Source organism: Vidua chalybeata, chromosome 5 (assembly GCF_026979565.1).
Source record: "Vidua chalybeata isolate OUT-0048 chromosome 5, bVidCha1 merged haplotype, whole genome shotgun sequence".
NCBI classification, from domain to species: domain Eukaryota; kingdom Metazoa; phylum Chordata; class Aves; order Passeriformes; family Viduidae; genus Vidua; species Vidua chalybeata.
In genome coordinates, this window is record NC_071534.1 from 28,544,440 (window position 1) to 28,559,687 (window position 15,248).

The 15,248-nt window shown below is 39.4% G+C and overlaps 2 long non-coding RNA genes across 2 annotated transcripts in view; both read left to right on the top strand.

Annotated features, from left to right (window-relative positions):
- The window catches only part of LOC128788861 (uncharacterized), a 55,486-nt gene extending 46,446 nt beyond the window's left edge, over nt 1–9,040 (top strand). Inside the window, exon 5 of the long non-coding RNA XR_008431225.1 lies at nt 8,970–9,040. This is a non-coding gene — a long non-coding RNA (uncharacterized LOC128788861). The remainder of the gene's footprint in view (nt 1–8,969) is intronic.
- A 2,146-nt stretch (nt 9,041–11,186) lies between these two features.
- Nucleotides 11,187–14,265, top strand: LOC128788862 (uncharacterized). Its single transcript, XR_008431226.1, has 3 exons — nt 11,187–12,732; nt 13,664–13,833; nt 13,943–14,265. It is a non-coding gene; the product is annotated as an uncharacterized LOC128788862 (long non-coding RNA).
- Nucleotides 14,266–15,248: the final 983 nt, after the last annotated feature.

Genomic DNA, 15,248 nt, shown 5'->3' on the forward strand with positions numbered 1-15,248 from the left:
AAGGAAAATGGGGACAAAAACCTTTGTAACATAAAGCTTCACCCTTTGTGCTGGTGGGATTCAGATTTCATGTGGAGCATATTCCATAACCTCAGCAACTACCACACAGATTATATAAATATATAATCTCAGCAACTGCCACGCAGATTGTATAAATATTCTTCTTCAATTAATGAAGGGAGTACTGCAATAAAGGACACAAAGAGAGCCATGTATTTAAAAATGCTAAACCCAAGAACATATACTTGTGTAGAAGTAAAATTTTGCCACACCTTTAGAGGGAAACTGCTGAGAACCTCCAATTCTACTTTGGTGAAGAATTTCCTTATCTTCTTGGCATACTTTACAGCCAGATGCAATGGCAAAATCTGATGATGAAGTAAGTTAATAATCTTTAAATTGTGGTGTGCAGTGTCATGATGTTATGGTAGGATTGTGATGCAGGGTTTTGTTTTATTGCTGTTTGTCATCACATTAAATTGGCTGAGTTGGGAATTGCAGTAAGGGCATTAGCATTCACAACCATTACTGCCTTGAACACTGTCCAGCCTTTTCACTTCCCTCTCTCTCTCCCCACTAGTTCAGTAATTCTGCTTTATGCCTTCTTTGAATGCAAAATATATTCTATCGGATTTCCTCCCCTCTCCTGACTGCCTTTGCTGGGAACTGCTGTAGAGAGGAAAGCTGCATTTAAGTTCTCTACCTTCCTTCAGACTTGTCATTATGAGTGACCAGTAGTTTTTTGCACCTTTGAGTTTTGTTCATTTTCTGTATTAGTGAGCTGTAAAAGCCCTTACAAACAACGAAAGTTTGAGCACTTCAGTTTTCACTTATTATTTGCATGTGTTGGAGAATCTGGGCACTCAGTCTTAAAAATTAATAATTTTACTTCCACAAATGCATATACTAATGGGGATGAGAAAAGTCAGGGGTTTCAACACATCTAGAATTGGACTAACATAAAAAAAGTTTGGGTTGGGAAATTTTTAAGTAACATGTTTCATCCTTTCTGAATATTTTTATAATATATGTATCAAACTAGTTTTCCATTTCAAGCATAGATTTTATCCTCATTTTCCAGTGGTAGTGAAATAGAATGGATAGAAAGTCCACACTGAGGCTGGTAGAGGTCTGAATTGGACTTAGTGGAAGCTGAGTGAACCCTAAGTTGCACAGAGACTTGTGGAAGGAACCTTCTGGTTGCATCCAGCTCTACCTCCTGCTAATGGCATGAAGAGCTGGGTCAGCTTGCTGTGGCCTTGTCCTGTTGAGCCCTAAGCTCAAAAACATTTACTGTGCAGCTTCTCTGAGTAACTTTGCCAACAGGTGACCACATCTGATGGGGAAAAGTGTTTGTTAACATCCTGCTGAAATTTCTCTTGTTACAACTTGTGTCTGTTGCCTGTAGCACTGTTTTGCCTCTTGTGCTTTTGCCGTGTACGTACAAGCAGGTTTCTCTGCCTGCTCTGCAAACTACCATCAGTTTGTTGAAGATAGCCATAAGATCTCCCCTGGGATCCCTGTTTTCCTCTTCTTATGGCTCAAGGAGCCCAGCATCTCCTTGACTTGTTACACTTGTGTGAGCCAGCACTCCAGTGGTCCGATGTTACTGGCCTTCTCCTGGTCTCATTCCAGTTTGACAATGTCTTTCTTCTACTGGAAATTCCAAAACTGGACATGGTACTCCACTTGTGGTCTAATGAGTGCCAAATAGAAGAGAAGGAGGATAAAATTATTTAAGTTGCTGGGTCAAGTCTTGCTAATGCAGCTTGGTACCTGGTTATTGATCACAAACTTGAGGGCTCACAGCACAATGGCCATATGTGCCAGAGAAGACAAAAAGGTGGTCAGGATGACTGAAACCTGTCAGTGCCACTGGGGACTGACAGTTGTGTGTACTGTGCTACATAAACTTCAAATATTGCCCTGACTAAACCTGATGAAGATTCTCCATCAGTCCAGACTCAACTCTAGTTATCAAAAACTAAGGTATCATTTCTAGGTGTTCCAAATAGATGGATTGAATCACTCCCCAAAAATGTTTCTCTCTGTGTGCAGACACCAGGGGAGAGACTTAGACACTAAGTTAAGTTTTGCTTTTAGGCAGCTAAATTCAAATGAGATGACAATTCAGTTGGGATCACACCATCAGATGGTACTCTTGCACACTTGGAGTAGAAAATAAATGTTCACACTGTTTCACTTCAGTGTAGAAATTTCTTCCTCAGCTTCAAGTCTCAAGGTCGAATCTTTAGACTGGCTGGTTGCAAACCATGGCTGTGTCTTGCCCATGTTAGGGCATGGTAGAGTTTTTCTTATTCATTGATGTGGTTTCCTGTGCTTCAGATAGGCTTCTAGAAGTCTCAGCAGTTATTCTTCAGGGGTTTTCCAGCTGAATCCATGTAAAACATGGCTTGCTACTGTACCGAAGAATGCTCCATTTTGAATGAGATTTTGCAACCATTAAATACTGGTAATGGGATTGTGCTTAGGATGCTGAAGGCTCTAAACAGAGGCTGTCCAACATCCACCTAACCTGCTCTTGGATGTATGGTTTGAAAACCACTGGTGAAAAAAAAGCTTAGTGAAAAGCACAACTTGCTAAGCAAGGCTAGGTGACAGGATTGAAGGAGAAGGAATTTCATCTTTTGGAGTATTTTAGCATTGCTTTTGTCCTAAAAGCAAATCTAGGAGACTCTGAGTTTAGCTGAAATTGAAAAATCAGGGCTATGACAATCTTATATCATGCACATGAACTGTAAAGTCAAACCAGTCTTAAGTTTGAAGTGGCGCATCAGACTATGGAGAAAGAATAGGACTCATTCCGCAGGTATCTTTTCAATGCTTTGCCTGTAAAGGTCTTCACTATTACCCTAGGCTTCAAAATCTCAGATTTTCTTAGCAGTTTCTCACCTGTTGACTTTACTACTGTAAAGCTACTTCTCTGTTTTCATGAAGTGCTGAGAAGACAATTTAATAAGCAAGTCAGGAATTGCTCTAGAAGCACCAGCAAATGAGACTCTAACCATAGCCACCTGTGACAGAAATAGATTGTACTTTATTCCATTTACAGCTATTATGCAATTTGGGAAAGAAGGGAAGGGAATGAGAGATGGTCAACAACTTTGTAGAGGGTATTGATGTGGATGAGTTTTTTCCTAAATTTTGTGGGGAAGGGGGACCACTGTCACAAACTCAATCTGAGGCTCAGGGTGCGGCAGTCCTCACCAGTGTCCTGCTGCTGGGAAAGGACATTTCTGTTGTGCAAACACCATGAGTGCCTGGCACCAGCCCTGACCCTTCTGATTTCCAGAAGAGCACAGCTTTTCTTTCTGGAGAACCTGGGAATGGCATCACAGCAGCCAGCACAGAGAGTGTTAAGGCTTACTACACCCAAGCCTGGTTGCTTTCTAGCTCTCTTGAAATCACATTAAACAGAAGTAAAGATGAAAACAGATGTAAATGAGAATTTGTTTACCCAGCACAAATGTTGGTGATGCAATTACAATGAATATAGAGTCAGAACTAAGAAAACTCTTCTTTTATCCACCCATACTTTAATGAACTTAAAGAAGAATTTCTCTGTGTAGGGAAAAAATGTTTAACCAAATTTTTTGTCTGGGATCCTTTCTGGATATAATGTTTACACCTAATTTATTCTTTGTGGCTTCGTTTAAATGTAGTTTAATCAAAATGCTGATTTCAATCTTTTCCCAAGGGTTTGCCTCCCATCTGCCACATCACTTTCAGAAATACTTAGTTTCACGTAGTCATGCCCAAAACCCTTATCTTCTTCCTAGATGATGAACAGTTTATGCTAGCAGACTTTGTTCACCATAAAGGAACCCCAAATTTACTCTAAGGAAAATACTCTTGTTGGCTTGGTACGGTTGTATTCACGGCTCAAGGTAAAAAGCTTTTTTCACATGCTGAAAATCACATTTGCATCAATGCTATAAAGTTTGCCTCCAACTGTGCAAGCCTATTTCAAATAAACTGGTACACAAAGTTGTGTGTACATGCAGCACATTTAGTGCTTGTTTCTGACTGGTGTGGCTGTCAGCCATGTGGTGTGGCAATGCATTATTGCCCTGCCCTTGGGAGACCTATCATGTGATTTAATAAACATTCAGATTTAGGTACAACATTCTAGCAAACCCAGTGTCTCCCAGAGACTATTGGAAAGCGCCAAATATAGAGAGTGATTTAGCTGTTTCGGGGTTGCGTTTTTTTGTGTGTGTGTTTTGGTTTTTTAATTATTTTTCTTTTTTTTTTTCCTGATTACACAATTTTCATGGAAATAAACTCATTGTTAGTTTAGCATTAATCTGTTCCTGGTACTTACTGTTTATTTGCTTTAGAAGCTCAGTCACAATATTTTATTTGCCGACTTAATTATCTCCATAGCAACTAATTGTGATTTATTAATAATAATACTAGTAGTAATTGAAACAGAGAGATAGGAGAAGCATACTATGTACCACACATGCTGATAAAATAACTTCAAAATAAAACATCTTTTGAATTTTTTAAAGAAACAATGGGTGAACTTAAGGCAGCAATTGTATAGGGAGATGGGAGCTTTTCTAGACTCTTCCTGTACAACAAAATGTGTGTAGATATTTGTACAAAATTTGTGTTATCCAGCGACTGATCCAAAACTCGTTGAAAATTTTAATTTTGGTGGTCTTGGGATCAAGCCCTTGTTTAAGTAATTTCTGAACTCATTGTCAAACAATCTTTCAGATTTTGCATCTTGCATGTGAAAACAAATTGAAAATAAACTATTTAGAATTTAATCTGCTGTTGTACTGAGGATCAGGAAATTAAGGATTAAGATTAAGGATTATGTTTGACTGTGGAATTTATTCAATAGTCCTGAACTCACCGAGGAACAGATTTCTTTCCCACATCGAATAATCAGGCTTTACTAATTTAAAGAACTTACTCCTAGAGCCCACAAATCCAGGCTCATACATTTTCTTTAGAGAGGAAGAAGGCAGAGCTGACCAGGACTGGATTTTTACATATAAATCCCAGGGATTACAGGAGCCTTTCCTGCCTCTGTGCTTTACATCACTCTCCCAAGTAAGCCTACAGAGTGGGGCAGAAAGCCTAGAGAACATTCCAACAGTCACCTTGAAATGTGTTTTCCTGCTTGTGTCTTGGTTGTGTGTTAGAACAAAAGTCTTCTGGGGCCCTTGGAGAGGAAAGCATGACGTTCCTGAGAACACAGACATGTCAGAAAGGCTATGATAAATCTGCCCCTGAGTTTGCAGGTCTTGTCTGCTCAAGAATGCTGCTGCTCTGATGCAGCCCCTTCTCCCATGGGGTACTCAGCAGGTTTTCTTAGCAGCAATAGGGCAAAACATGTGGGACTGCTGCTATGCAGTGCTCCCAATGTGAAAGGCTTGCTCTGCCTCACCTTGAGGAGTCACCACTGTGGCTTCTGGCAGGGCCATGCTAGCGCTGAGATCCCTAACACTTGTATGGGGAAAAAGATTCCAAACAAACAAAACCACCAAAACCAAACCAAACACCCCAAGGTGAATTAGTGATATTTGTTGTAACAGTGAATACCCATGCAAGCAACTCTGAGCAATAAGATCCTACAATAAATATTTACTCCATATAGAAATATATATCTATAACCTATCCTCATAGCTTGCCCCAAGAAGTCCCATGGATCTTTTGTGTTATGACAAGGTCAAAGACTCAACCAAGGGGCACAATGTGGCTTCTTTTTCAGGCTGTTATTTTAACACACAGGAGAGGGAACCTGACCAGAGATAGGTTGCCAGCCTTGAACTTGGAAAATTGAATTCAGTTTTCTCTTCTGCAGCTGATTACTTATAAGACCTGAGGGAAATAATTTTGTGTCAGATTCTTCAAGGTATGATGCCCATTTGTTTTCCATGGAAATTGGTTAAGGTTAGATGCTAAGTACCTTGACGCTTTTGTGGGGCCTTTGAATTTGTACCTGAAAAATGGAGATGGGATGATTCATATACTTGATAAATGTACTAACAATTGTGAAGTTCTTATACCTAATAGCTACAGAAGTCATAAATTTACTGCAGGTAGAGCTACATAGTTCCAGATGCTAATTTGACCTTTCTATCTTGTTTGAAATGATATTTTTGGCTGTAAAGATGAACTTCTTGTAATGTTCAGATCAGTGGTAAATTTTATTATTGACTTCTGTGAATCCACCAACTCTTTAAGGGATTTTATTCTTATTTATATTTCTTGGCCCATGATAATTGAAATAATACCTTCATCACTAGGTCTGTAAACGAGCCATACAATAGAAACATTCAGCATCAGTCACAGCAATTAAGAATTTGTCTAGATGCAAAAACACTGTACCTTGCAGATGGCACACAAGAAGCCAAGGCTACATTTTCACTAGAGCTTGAGAAATTTATATTCAGTCATCCTCTCAAGACTAGACACAGACTAACCAGGATAAAGTGATGTTCTTAATACACTTCTCAGAAGAGCTTTAGTTACTTTAGTTCTTTGAGCAAGTTCATTCAGGGTCTCTGTGTGGCCTGATATTGTGCCATGAAGAGGTATCCTGAGACACTGGACAGAGTTCAGAGGTGAAAATAAGGATTGCACGTGGCCACAAGCTAATCTTGGAGCTTAACTGATAGAGAGCTTCTGCCTCTGAAACACCTCAGAATGTGTTGGCAGCTTTATTCATTTGACCTCTGCTTTTTGCCACCTTTTCCTTCCATGGTTGTCATCTCCTACCTGTCAGATGTTAATTTTTTGGCACAAACCGGCATTGTTTCTTTTCATTTCATGGTGTGCAAGTACTTCAGGGAACATCATTAATATGAAAATTTACAACAGTGTGCAGAACACTTCTTATTCTTTACTTGCTGCTGAAGAATCAGTAAAGGAAAAGTGGTATAAGATTTTTTTCCCCTCTATATTTTTGGATTTTTTTTAAAGATTGATTCATGCCTCTTCCTCCCAAGATGCATTGACTGAAATTAATGCACTTGTCAGAATAGAATTAAATTCCTGATCACAATGAACCAAGAGGATCTTCAACTTCATCTTCCATGAATTTTAAGAAAGGAATATTTATTTTTCTTGTGTACCTTCAGTCTAGGAAAGAACTGAAATTGTTCCTTTGCATTGTGCTGAATCAATCACAGGAAATAAATAGTGGTGTCAAACTGCCTCTTAAAGGACCTTTGGTACTTTATCTCGCCTTACAGACGTGAGCAGTTTTTGGGCAAGTGACAGATTGATACAGACTGGTCAGCATATGATCCAGGCACCCAAAAGGATAGCAAATAAAACAAGGTGATTCTCAAAGCTCATTTTTGTAAGAATTTTCAGCATCAAGCAAATAGAATCTGCTAATATCAGGCAGTTGTTCTGATGAAGAAATCCTGATTTAACCACTTTGCTCCTATTAACCTTAATGCTCTTTGTGTTCAGAGTCAGTCAGACTCTGACCTACAAGGGGTGGTGTGGGACTGAGACACTCAGTTACACCTTTTGTCTGCAAGACTGTGAGGAGAGAGAGAAATGAGCAGACCACAGGACTGATCTTATCATGACATGATAAAAATCTGTACAAAAAAGAAAAATGCATCTGTGCAGACTTTACCAAACCGCCTTAACATTCTACACGTTCAATATTCAGAATTATTCCGTGAATAATTTATGCAAACATATTCCAGTGGTACAACCATTTCAGTGGGTATTTGCTATTTTGGGACTTGTGGTTGGTCAGCTATTTCCATGTGACAATTACCAGTTTCTGCATGCATGATTCTTACATGTGGCTCTTTAGGGTGAATATATTTAACTATTTGCTGAGCTCTCCCTATGTGCAAATAAATTTCACTTTCAGCAGTGTACAGGAGAAAAAAAAAAAAGAGAAATAAACCAAGCAGAGATAAGGGGTTGCAAATATTTGAGGGGGAACATAAGTACCAATGAAATGAAGCTCTACAGCAATTTTTGGTGTTATGATGCTCCAGTTGTAAAAACTGCATTTCCAAGGCTTTAGGAGTCTACCCCTAAAAGCTACACCCCAGGTCAATTTGCAAAGTGCCTGGAGGGGTGCCTGGAGCCCTTCTGGCAGCTCTGAATCATAAACTCATAGGACAGTTGGGGTGGAATGGACATTTAAGGATCATTTCATCCAACCCTCTGCAATGAGCATCTAGACCAGGTTGCTCAGAGCCCCCTCCAGTCTGACCTTGCATGTTTCCAGGGAGTAGCCCAGCAAGACTGTCTCTCTCGCCCTTGCCAGCCCAGGAAGCAGAAAGCCATGGTGTGAAGTCCAACCTCTGGATCTCTGCACTGCAGGCTAGAGCCCACCTGGCTGCAGGGATAAAAATAATGATGGTGGTTTACTGTGATTTATGGAAACTTGTGAAAAATATGTTGATTTTTCCTGCTTCCTTCCTCTCCATATATTATTCTATCCTTGCTCTTGTTCAGATGTATCCATCTTGGGGAGAAAAAAAACCTTGAAAAAAAAACCCCGAAATACCAACACATCATATGGGCATAGCTTCTCATTTCTGTGCTCTATCATGTCCAGTTGCCATCCCCCCAGCTTGAAGATTTCTGTGGTGCAATTCTTTACCATGCAGCACGCAGACAACAAAGCTCTCAGCGCTCAGGGAGCGGTGTGCAGGGCTGCACAGGAAAGGGACATTAATACAGCCAGGGAATTTTCAGTTTTCTCTGGAACTGGAATTTAGCTGTTCCCTCCTGCTGAGTGAATGATAATGAGACAATCGATGGTAAACAGGTGCAGCAAGGAGCTGCTCTGGGTACAGCAAAGCTTCGTGCTCCGCTGTGCTCAGCGTCTGAATCTTGGTATCATTCAGAAGGAGTGACAGAATAATAATTCTCTTCTCATGTTAAGGTAGAAACTTGTTAAATTCAGAACCTTCTGGAATTAATGCCTCTTTTTTTTTTTTCCATAGGTTCTTTGCATTTGCTGAGCTTCATTTCAGAAATTCCTCGAGCAACGAAATTCACCTTTAAGAATTATTTGTAACAAATTATTTATTCATTATCTGAAGCTTTATAGCATTTATAAACCTTTAAATACTTAGAGGTTTTGTAGATTTTTAATTATTTTAAAATATTCTATATTTTTAATTAATTTTTAAAAATTGATTGGATCCACATTTAATCTGACCCAGTGCTGTGGTTTTTACCACCTTGCTTTGGAAAGCTAGAGCAGAAAACGCACATGTGCACAGCTCTTCATAATCCTAGTTTATTTAACCCATGAACAAAAAGATAACACTTGATGGATAGTTTCAGTAGAGCAGCATTCCCTCTCCACAGAAGGGGAGAGAGGACCTGCTGTGGATAAGTATTGACTAGGCACAATGCTGTTAGTACTGGGGTGAGGGGATGGTACAGTGCAGGGCACCCCCTCTCACCCTCCTCTTCCTGCAATCATTGTCCTGCAGAGGGTTTTTCTTTTTTTTCCTATTCCTTCTTTTTTTTTATTGTTCATTTTTTCTCTATATATGAGATGTATTATATCTGTTCAATATAAGTTCTTTGTTCCCTTTTTTTACAACTTCTTTGTCGCACCCTGAAGCAAACCCTGCCCAGCTCTCAGGTTGCAATCCTTCACTGACCACCCTCAATAATTCATATTTGTGCTTTTCCCTCTGAAGTCATCCTCTGCCTGTACTTTTAAGGCCTTTGCTGTCACTCTATGAGCATATTCTCAGGGACCCCCTGTGACATCCTGCTTAAGAACACCTAAAAAGAAAAGACACAATATTCGTTTGTGTCTCAATCCAGGAAAATTCTACTCACATTTAAATATATGCTGGAACAACTTTTCCAGTATTTGATTAATATATTTTAAGTTGTCACTAGAATGACATCTTTTCCTCTTCCTCTTTGAAAGGATTTTATCTGATCTTTTCATTGTTCTTTGTGCCCAGAAACTTCCATAGGAAGCTCTGCTGAGAAACATATGTACACATAACTCAAAAACCATCTGCTTCTCTGTCACCTGAAAGACTTTGCATAGAAAGCTAATGCATAATTTATTTTAGACATTTTTTTTGTCACATTTGGAAGTGCTTTTTTACCTTGGCTCTACAAAGGGTAAGATGCTTTTCCTGGACCAAAAAGCTTAAAATTCAATCTTAGTACCACAGATAGCAATTTACATTCTTGGCTTGGGCAGCATCTGTTCTGTACCTGGCACAGCCATGTCCCTCTATAGCTCCAACAGTGCAACCCCAAGCCTGCAGGTTTCATCTACTTTTATGGGATGCAGTCTTCAGAAGTCTGGTCTGATACAAATAACCAGTGACATGAATGGGAATATAAAACACCTTAATAACTATTTTCAAGGCTTCTGTAAGGCCGTTTAAATGCAGGCCATTGCTGTAGCACTGGGGCTTCACAAAGCATGCAGCCAGGTGAGGAGGCAAGTCCCTGGGGTCAAGGATGCTGTCCTGCATAGATAGCATCATTGCCCTTGCAGTGACATCCCGTAAGCTATGTGGAGCAAATACTGTGGGCAAATTGTACCTGGCAGACAAAAAACTACTTGCAGACAGAAGGATGCAGAAGTAATTTAGGCTTGACAAGCCTGCTGTCTAAAGAGAGAGTCTCCAGACTTGGTTCTCATTCTGTTTCACTCATGATAACATTGGGAATTGATGCTAGTTCTGGTGATAAGGTTTTTAAGACTTTAATCTATGTTAATTACCACAGAATACAAGTGTATTTGAAAAAGGGATATTCAGGTATTACGTTCTCTGAACAAGTGCAGTTGTCTTTCTCTTTCAGTACCATATCAAGGATATTGACTGTGACTCCACAGATTCAAAAGAGAAAAGTTCAGTAGATATAAAAATAGTTTTATATTCCGTATTTAGGATTTGTTGAAAAACAGCTGCTGAGGGTACAAGACCACAGTGGGTGAATCTGAAATATAGATGTGACTGTAGAGTTTTGACTTATGCTTTAACTATAAACCTGAAATACACAAAGTGAAACCCTCACCTGTTGTTTGTGCCACGTGCTGAATAGTAACTTGACACAATATCATGTTTCTGAATCTGAACTTTTTCTTTTGGGAACTGCTCACAGTAGTGTGGGAATAGGTGTGAGGATGCCAGTACCTACACATTACCTAGCTTTGTGTAAAATTTTGTTTTAGGAACTTGTTTGGGCCAATGACTGCAGTGCCTTTGCCTTTTGACAGTGGTATTTCTGCTTTATTACTACCTTACTATATATCACATGGAGAATTTCTATAAAATATGACTAAACATAAATTGTACCATTATATATTTGAAAGTTATTCTGCCACCATACTAAATATGAAAAAGCAAATTTTTCCCTCTTAAGTTCTCTTTCTCCTTGTTATATCTTTGGACCTTTCTAGTAAACTGTAGCATAGTAATTTGAGGTTCACCGGACTATTAAATGTTGCTCTAAATCACTCTATCTCCTCCTACATGGTCTTAAGCAAGTTTTTATATCATTGTCAAGGTTCTTGGCTCTCATGTGTGCTGTCAAATGTGCTAATAACCAGTGAAAATATCACTCCTTATTACAGTATTCTACTTACAGTTTTCATGACAGTACAAAAATGATATTTTTAAGCTCTTGCACGCATATCAGAGTGCTCTGCTCCCTGTCTTTACTTTTTCATTTCTGTTATTCCTCCATTACAAACAAAGTCTCTTGTTTACTGTTCTGTCAGGAAGACTATTTCTGTTTTGGATGTAGAACACATTGTGTCTTACTTGTTTTTTCATGAAACAGTTAACCAGTAGGTTTGAGGGGGTACTAGCCAAAAGGGGTCTCTTTTATTGATGTTTACATTGTTTATTAATTCCACATAAGATAGAGGCATTCTGTGGTGGAGCCATAGCAAAAAGTGTAAAAGGGGCATGAAAACCCTTTACCTGGCAGCAAGTGCTGCCTCAATCCCTCAAGCCCCAGACACGGACCATCATTAAGATATAGGGACACGTCCCTGCTGCTGATAGCTGAGTGCTGTGAGGACTCCTCCTGCATTTACTGTTCTGTTAGCTCCCATTTGTTATTCCTTATCTCTGCTCTGTCTCCATACGTTTCCTGGTGAAGGCAATATGTTGTTTTGGGGGTTTTTTCCACTGAGAAATGAGCTCGAAAAATTTAGTTTTGCCAAATACACATGACAGGAATTGAAACATGCTGCTTTTCCTGATGCTGGCAGCAGTTCAGTGATCCCAGTGGTGGCCTCAGCAGTGGCACGTGGATATTCTCAGCTCAGTCAGAGAGAAAGAGAAAGGTTTTCTAACCAGGCAAGAGCCTGGGAAACAGTTGGGAAAGAATGTAAATAATTCTGTAATCTATCTTGTTATTCACATTGTTTATAGATATGTTCTGCTACTGTGCGTCATTCACTGCACATCAATGCTGTGACATGTTTTTACTCTAAGACCAGTGAAATTAGCCTTCTCGATGTTCTCTATATATAGAGCGGTACATTTGAAATAAAGAGAGAGCTCATTTTCTTTGCCTTCTGATCTGGAGTTCTCTGTTCCCGTCCTGCTCGACAGCGACAGTGGCAGGAATGGCCACAGGAGCTGCTGGAATGGGAGCACAGAGCAGCAGGAGGCTGTGCCTGTCTCATGAACCATTGTATCTTGCCTACTGGAGGACATTCTGCATTACAAGTGAGAGAACACAAAAATTTAAAGGACTTTACAGGTAAATTGGCTTATGTCTTTTGAAATGAAGAATGTTACAGCACAGCACCAATAAATAACCTGTGAAGGCCAAGACCATACCTGTGCTAGTAAAAGGCAGCCACTGTTTGTCAGTGAAGTCCATTTTTAAAAAAGTTTTAGGCAGCACCTGTCTGCCTCAGCAGCAATATATCATTGGTGTGTTTGGCCAGAAGCCTAGGGAGAAAAAGCAAGGGACAGAGGGAGACATCTTCCACCAGCTTTGGGCTCCAAACATATACTCCTATTCCAGAATCCATCATGTGTAGCATTGCATCGTTCCTTTTGTATTTCTTTCAGAAGTCAGCAAGCACAAGACAGCATACAGCTGCTTTGGATTAATCTGATGCTTCAGCATCTTAATTTTGGCCTCTTTCAAATGATGCTACCTTGGCATGGTTTCATTCAATGACTCTAATAGATCCAGACAAATACTGGTTTGAGATTTTTTTTTTTAATTCAGAAGCCAAACCAAAAAAACAAGAAAAAATGTCTTAAGTCAGAATTTTCTGAAGTTTTCTTTGGCAGAATGAAAACAAAAATGTATTATGCCAAAACCTTGAATGAACCAAAATATTTCATTCCCCCAAAATTGAATGTTTGTGTTCTGATTATTCTTGCCTTTTTTTTTTCTTTAATTGAATGATACTTTGAACAAATAAGTCACAAAATTTTACTTGCAAATGATTGGAATGGAAATATTTGCCATCTTCAGAAGTCTATAACTTAATCTTTCTTTCATCCAAGGATTTAGCTGAATTCTGCCTAAATTTACTCTTTTTTTCAAGATTTTATTTTTCCTTTGTGTTGAATGTTTACAGAAAAATATCCCCCAGAACTTTTCTTCCTGCTATTGAATTGATTCTGGAATTTTCTTCCTGCCTTGTCAGTGAGATATTCTCCTATTTTTACAGGGTTTATTTTGACTTTGCCTTTTCCTGATGAAGAACATTTCGGGTTTGATTCTTAATGATCTGAAAATTCCTATCATTTGGTGTGTGAAACGGTTAAGACTCTTCATCAGCTGTGCCTTGGCCTTCCCCTGTTTACTCTGTAATAGAGTTATAGGCTAAGGAGGAGTAAGGTAAATTCTGCCTGTGCCTAAAACTCTGTTTTAGAGTACATGTTGCTGTCAATGCACTTTCTTCCTAGACTTGCTTTGATTTTTCTTTTTTTTTTTTTTTCCCAAACAGAGACATTCAGTTAAAACACAAGTGTGAAACTGTGCAAGAAGAGAGGAATAAAAGGTTCATATTTAGCTTGGCATGGTGCTCTTTAATCATCTCTTGCCTTGAGGATGCTTGGCTCTGCCAGGGAAGCCCAAAGTCCTTCAGGCCAGAGTCCATCTCTGCCCAGAAATGTTCATGTTCCTGTTTGTTTGTTCTTTGGCCCAGAAGCCCGGTAATCTGGGCTTTTCCCAATGATTATGTACTTGTGGCACAGGCCACTGTAGTACATCCAGTGTGTTTGGAAGATGTCTGTTTTATGGTTTTATTATGGAAATAAAAATTCTCAGCAAGAATTTCCAGTGAACTTCTCTACAAAGCTGGGTTTATTTCAAAGCTCTGCACTATTGATATCCTTCCATCCATTTACCTTTAATCTTCTGCATGTGATAAAAGTGATATTATTTTTGGAGAATGAATGTTGTTTCAAAGGCGCATAATCAGCCCCTTCCAACTTGGAAAACATCACCCTTTTGAAAGAGATTTTCTAAGTCTGCTTTGTCTGCAAAAGTGAGTTTTAAATATTCCCATAAAAACTCTTCATTTCCTGTGCCATGTGGCTGAAAACATACTGTTAAGTTTGTTGGGAATTTGAGGTTTGAAAATAATGCTGCATTTATATATAGAGTTAAATAGGCTTGGAAATAATCCTTTTAAGGACTTTATTTACATGACCAAAAATAATCAAGATCTGATTGTTTGAGAACTGTAGGATAGAATGTCAGTACTACTTCAACAAGCAAACTAATCAACTGGTCCTCCTACTGCCTAGAACTGATGAAATAAAAAGATGCTTATTAATTCTGCTTGTAAATGCTTGGGAGCCATGCAGATTCTCACTGGTGAGAGCCAGATGGGTCCCTCGACAGTGAGATTCTTTATAGGTTCATTGCTCATTTCTATGGCTAATGCTTTCCTCCTGATGAGGAGATTGTCCCCACTGATCCTATTTCTGGTTGCACTGTTGTTCTCAGAGGCAATAGGAATACAAATCACAGCTGGCACATCCTTCTGGTGGCTGCACTGGGCACTGAGAGTTGAGCTCACCTCTGAACTGTTGCTGTTGCTGGGCATGGAACCTCACACTGCACTGATGATCTCCACTTGTGTCTGCTGTCTGGGCCCTTCCTGGCAGCTCAGCAGAAGAGAAAGGGGGCCAGGATGGGTTGTTCCATTGTCACCAAAACTGCAGGAGAAACAAAAGCTCTCCAACAACATTTTTAGCGTTAGAGTATCCACGCATTACTTTATTCTGGCCAGGATGTTCAATAAA